This window comes from Procambarus clarkii, chromosome 36 (assembly GCF_040958095.1).
Source record: "Procambarus clarkii isolate CNS0578487 chromosome 36, FALCON_Pclarkii_2.0, whole genome shotgun sequence".
NCBI lineage: Eukaryota > Metazoa > Arthropoda > Malacostraca > Decapoda > Cambaridae > Procambarus > Procambarus clarkii.
Window position 1 is genome coordinate 17,877,509 of NC_091185.1, and position 6,060 is coordinate 17,883,568.

At 46.6% G+C, this 6,060-nt stretch overlaps 1 long non-coding RNA gene across 1 annotated transcript; it reads right to left on the reverse strand.

Annotated features, from left to right (window-relative positions):
* Positions 1 to 848: 848 nt before the first annotated feature.
* LOC138371616 (uncharacterized) lies at positions 849 to 5,237 on the reverse strand. The gene is made up of 2 exons (XR_011230552.1): positions 4,997 to 5,237; positions 849 to 3,404 (listed from the first exon to the last, which is right to left on the reverse strand). It is a non-coding gene; the product is annotated as an uncharacterized lncRNA (long non-coding RNA).
* Positions 5,238 to 6,060: the final 823 nt, after the last annotated feature.

The following is a 6,060-nucleotide window of genomic DNA, read 5'->3' on the forward strand; positions in this document are numbered from 1 at the left end:
AAATGTTTCCCCTTGAACACAAACAAAAATAACAACACTATATGTTTGCCTCCAATGTCTATCTGCTCTCTACATACTGTGAGAGTGGACTCCCCCATTTTGGGCTGGTCCATGCTCCGCCTTGCCCGGCGGGCCTCCCTCACTCTGGGAGGGTCCTCAGCCTCCAGGAGCTGGGCCCCCTCAGTCACCTGCCAGCGCTCAGAGGAGACGGAAGTCGCTCTGTGTTCCTCCCTCTCCACTCTTATTTTAGGCTTCCTGCCTTATCAAAAAATGTCTAACTTATCAATAAACATTGCTACTGTCGCTGGGCAGACGACCAACTACGTGTAATCGCTATGAACTGGCTTAAATCGTGCTTACCACAGATTGCCTAGTCGAGGGCGCTCTTCCCTCTGACAGTCTGGTCAGGGCACTCCCACGGCCCACGATAATGTCTCTGGGCGGCTTAATAAACACTCCTCGCCGTCCAGGACTTGAGACCACAACGTTCCCAACTCTATTCCACAGCTGGCACGTCTGCACACTTCTCTTCTCTTGGAGATATATCACTAGGGGTTCCTTTCTGACGGGAGCTCAAACGGAGCACGGCTTCCCTCTGCAATGTCTAGCACTCAAGTGAGCTCAAAGCCCTCCAGAAGCGAGCCTCATGCCTCCAGCAAATCATCCACATTTCCTAACCAGTCATGTATCTATTTTCTTATTCACTGCCCATAATCTTAAACTGTTTACTAAATCCGACCAACTATTTTACATCGGTGTCTTCACCTCTATAAGGTCTGGGAAATATAGTCAGGTCAGGCTTGATAGAATAATTCTCAAAGGGGAGACTCGTTTTTCGGCTGCCTGGGATCATAACATAGTCCATTTAATATATATATTATTTCACTAGATACAACTCCAGGAACATTTCTTAGCATATTACCAATGTCCCATTTGCCTCTAATTGTATAGTACACTTTTTTTTAGATATATAAAAGAGTTGTTACAATCTTGTACAGCCACTAGTACGCATAGCGTTTCGGGCAGGTCCCTGGAATACGCCCCCCCCCCCCTCCGCGCCACCCCCCCCCCCCCCCGCAAAGAACCGTTTTTACAACCAAGTACCCATTTTACTGTCGAGTTAAACAGAGGTTACAGTTAAGGATTTGCGCCCAGTAAATCCTCCCCGGCCAGGATACGAACACATGACAAAGCACTCGCGGAACGCCAGGCGAGTGTCTTACCACTACAGCACAGATACTGGGACTTTGTTTGCCTTTTTCATCTATAGAGTTGATCTGATATCTTAGCTCAGCTTTGGCACTTAACCATCGTGGAAGGGCTCCTCTACACACGCGTTCTAGATCACTCTTAGTTTCACCTGATTGGCAAGGGAGCACATGGTTGGAGGGTTCAGTGGTGGAAGGAGGGTTTCTTGAGATGATTTTGGGGCTTTAAAGTGTCCCCGCGGCCCAGTCCTCGACCAGGCCTCTACCCCCAGAAAGCAGCCTGTGACAGCTGACTAACACTTAGGTACCTATTTTACTGCTAGGTAACAGGGGCATAGGGTGAAAAACTCTGCCCATTGTTTCTCGCCGGCGCCCGGGATCGGACCACAGGATCATAAGTCCAGCGTGCTGTCAGCTCGGCCGACCGGCTCCCGGGGTAGGGGGAAGGAGGGTGGCAGTCCTTGCTTAAAAGTTCCCTTATGCCCGTGAGCAGCTCTGCAATGTTGCTAATGGATTTTCTCTCATATCGGAGCTGCTCTTTAAGCCGCTCCGTCTCCTGCTGTGGCTGCTGCTGGTGTTCCTGCCACAGTTCACGATGGTCAGCATCTGCTTGATCAGTGGAGCGACCCAGTGGCGAGTTGATATGGAGGCTGATGTTGCTATCCGTCTCAGCTTGATCCTGTTGCTTACCTCCCAACTTCCAGTTGTCTGGGGTCCAGCTGTGGGAGGTCCCCCCAGAGTAGGCGACAGTCCCAGACCCGGGGAGTGACCACTCTACATCAAGGGCGTGCCCACTACTGGCAGAACCGAGGTGTGGCCATTCTACATCAGGGGCAGACCCATTACTGGCAGAAGTTACAGTACCTGGTACTTGTGGGGAAGCTGGAGTGATGGCAGGAGTCTTTGGTCTGGCATTGGTCCCCCTTGTGCACTTCGTTATTACCAGGTGTTTAGTTTTGTAGTCAGCTGGAGTGAATATCACCTCCAGATGGCTTTGAGCAGCGAGTGGAGCTGGAGGCAGAACTTTGCAACCGTTCTTCATGGTGGTGTGGAGGGCAACGCCTTAGGCAGCAGGTTCCTGGCACTTTACGTGCATTAGGTTGAACGGAAACCTGCCGTCTGGCCCCCTGGTATACGTGGTGGTTGGCAGATGGTAAGTATTTGATAGCCAGCTGCTACGAACAACGTCCAGATGGCTCAGCACAGGTAGTAGAACCAGCAGCAGTACCTGGCAACCATCCTTCCGGGTGGGCCCAGGTGGGCCCGGCCGGGCGCCCTACGGTAAACGCCAATTACATAATCCAGCAAGGAATCATACGCCAATTATATAATCTTTTCTCCCTCTAATAATGATGAACAGTTAGCCCTAACAACAAACCTGAAGCACCACGTTACCTCGTTCCGGAGACCCAGGAATGTTCACCTCTAACACTTCAGTGTCTGCCGCCTGACCACAATATTTGTCAATTTGCAGAATGGCTGCAGCGTTCAGGGGCTACCAATACCTTGTGCAAGATGTGGATGATGGCCACGTAGCTGCAAGTGCTCAGCCTCCCAAAACTGTGTCCGATGGTATATTCAGCTTGCTAGGTTATGCCCCAGCACTTTCCCCTCACACAAACTTTCCTTCTAACCCCAGCTGCAACATCACCCTCTTTGGTAATTTTTGTGTTTATAATTGATTGGATTGGTGGGATAGTAAAGACTAACAGAAGGGTGGATGGAGAGGGAAGAGGATGGAAATGTACCCAAAAATGTTAGATGAACATTAACCCATGTTACACCACAACTAAATGTTCAAATTACTGGCCAGAAGAATGGTTTACCACTCTGAAGTGGTTAATGTAGAGAGTTCTTAGGCTATACCTATTAGAAGGCAGCCGCTGCAAGGTATAACATGTTAAACTTAAACTAGTTCCCTTCATCTGTTGTACTTGTGGGAATATACACACACTATATTATGACCAATTGCGATTTGAAAGTTTTCCCAAGTAACTTTAATCCCTCCATACCTGCAGTGCTGTTGTACGAGACCAATTTCTTGGGTCTGGTTGACCATACCTGCAGTGCTGTTGTACGAGACCAATTTCTTGGGTCTGGTTGACCATACCTGCAGTGCTGTTGTACGAGACCAATTTCTTGGGTCTGGTTGACCATATCTGCAGTGCCATTGTACTGATGCACCCTCGTACATACCTGAAATTTCACATTATATTAAATACCTCAAAATGCTAAATTGAACATATCCTCATTTAAAGATGAAGAAATAACTAGACAATCGCTCAGGTCAGACTTTGTTTGATGCAAAAAGCAGGCTTATACCACAGAATGGCATAACCCAACCTCAGACTTGTCTTCTACAGTCCGTTCTCAACAACGGCCAAGTGGTCGTTAACCCGGCAGCCAAACATGAACGTTCTCAACAACGGCCAAGTGGTCGTTAACCCGGCAGCCAAACATGAACGTTCTCAACAACGGCCAAGTGGTCGTTAACCTGGCAGCCAAACATGAACATTCTCAACAACGGCCAAGTGGTCGTTAACCCGGCAGCCAAACATGAACGTTCTCAACAACGGCCAAGTGGTCGTTAACCCGGCAGCCAAACATGAACGTTCTCAACAACGGCCAAGTGGTCGTTAACCTGGCAGCCAAACATGAACATTCTCAACAACGGCCAAGTGGTCGTTAACCCGGCAGCCAAACATGAACATTCTCAACAACGGCCAAGTGGTCGTTAACCCGGCAGCCAAACATGAACGTTCTCAACAACGGCCAAGTGGTCGTTAACCCGGCAGCCAAACATGAACGTTCTCAACAACGGCCAAGTGGTCGTTAACCTGGCAGCCAAACATGAACATTCTCAACAACGGCCAAGTGGTCGTTAACCCGGCAGCCAAACATGAACATTCTCAACAACGGCCAAGTGGTCGTTAACCCGGCAGCCAAACATGAACGTTCTCAACAACGGCCAAGTGGTCGTTAACCTGGCAGCCAAACATGAACGTGAAGAACACTTCACATTTAACTTGACCTCGGTCTATGCTCGTTCGTGCACTGACCCACAACAGTTCACACATTTTAACACAAGATTTATTTAAAACAGTTTTTGGTACGTAAACTATTATAATACATTATTATTTATGAGACGAGGGAGACAGGTGGGAATACACTCACGTGCTATAATTTCCATCAACAACTATCATAGTTGATGGAAATTATTTAAACTTTACAAATATTTAAATTACACACAATTTTATTGTTCATTAATATATATTTGTAGTGAACAAAATATAGTACTTGGTTACACTGGACGTTAATGTTAATTAAGGCGTCTCTGGGGATGGCGGCAGCGTGGACGACACTGACTCAGGATGGACAGTTTCATTCACATGGGATGGGGGGGGGGTTATGTGACGCTTGCTAGACTAAAAGTCTTTGGTCCGTATTTCAAAGATTGAAATCTGATCGTTAACAAACACCTTATAACTGCCAGAATTTAACTATAATAATAATTGTATAAACTTTTTTACACCAGCTTTGGGTCGAACGGTCAATTTCACTATAAAGTTGACACTCTAGCCGCTGTTGTGGAACAGTTAATCACACGTCTCGTCCAATAGACAAATGTATTTTACTCTATCTTTACAATTGAGTAAACCAAAACATTGATTTTTTTAAATAAAACTTTAACGTCTTTAACTATGCCTATTTAGATAATCAGCAAATATAGACTGTTCTACCAACAGAATACAATGTGATAAAATAACTAATCATCTAGAGTAACTTGCCTGTAAGCCTGGCGCAGGTAACCTCATGCACAGGACTGTCCAGGTGACTAATTTAGTAAAACCAATGAGGCGGGCGCTGAGCAGCACCTCTCCCCACGCCGGCCCGCGCCACACTGCCCGCCGCGCCTCTTGACTAGCTTGGCCTGATGGGTCAACTACCTGTGACGTCATTCACCTCACCTGACATGAGGCCGCCTCACATACAAATAATTCACAAGTAAAGTCACTTCAACAATATTAATATAGAGTTTATTTCTATTAATGTGAAGTATGAACATGTGAGAGTATGTATTAAAAGCACATACTTCATTACTGGACATTAAACCCACTACAACACCCACCTAGTAGCTTGGAAGCTCCATAACGCCTTCTGTAACTGTTATGTTGGGGTCTAGGCCAGGGGCCAGGTACAGCAACCGGTTACGGTGTTCAGCGTCCTGTGTGTGTGTATTTACTGTGTGGCTGTAGGGTCGGGCTCACTATAGCCCGTGCTACATGGACATTCCCTTCCGGGTACATAAATCTAAAACAACAAACATTTCGGGTTGAACTCTTAGCTCTTGGACCCCACCTTTCTAATCGCTGGTTGTGTAATTTACCTACTCCAGCCCTATTTTCCCTCTTTCATACTAAATGTGTTTTTTCTCTTCCTCCCACATCACCAGGAAGCAGCCCGCAGCAGTTGTATAACTCCCAGGTACCTGTTTACTGCTAGATGAAAAGATATATCAGGTGAACAAAAACTGCCCATGTCCTATGTCTCGCCCGGGAATCAAACCCGGGCCCTTAGGACAACGACCTCAGAGTGCTATACACTCTGTTGCAAGGACTCGTGCATGCGTGTATGTGTTTGTGCGGACTCGCATTGATGTACTCGCCTAGATGTGCCTTCATGGTCAAGCTAGGCTTTTAGCCCCACCTTCTAAATATTCTTAGGTTATTGCAATGTCTGTTTTATCCCACTTTATTCATAATTATATTAAACAATTTATATGTAAATAACTTCAACGTTTAGCCAGTTCCATTTATTGACAGCTCTGACACTAAAAAAGTTCTGTCTGACG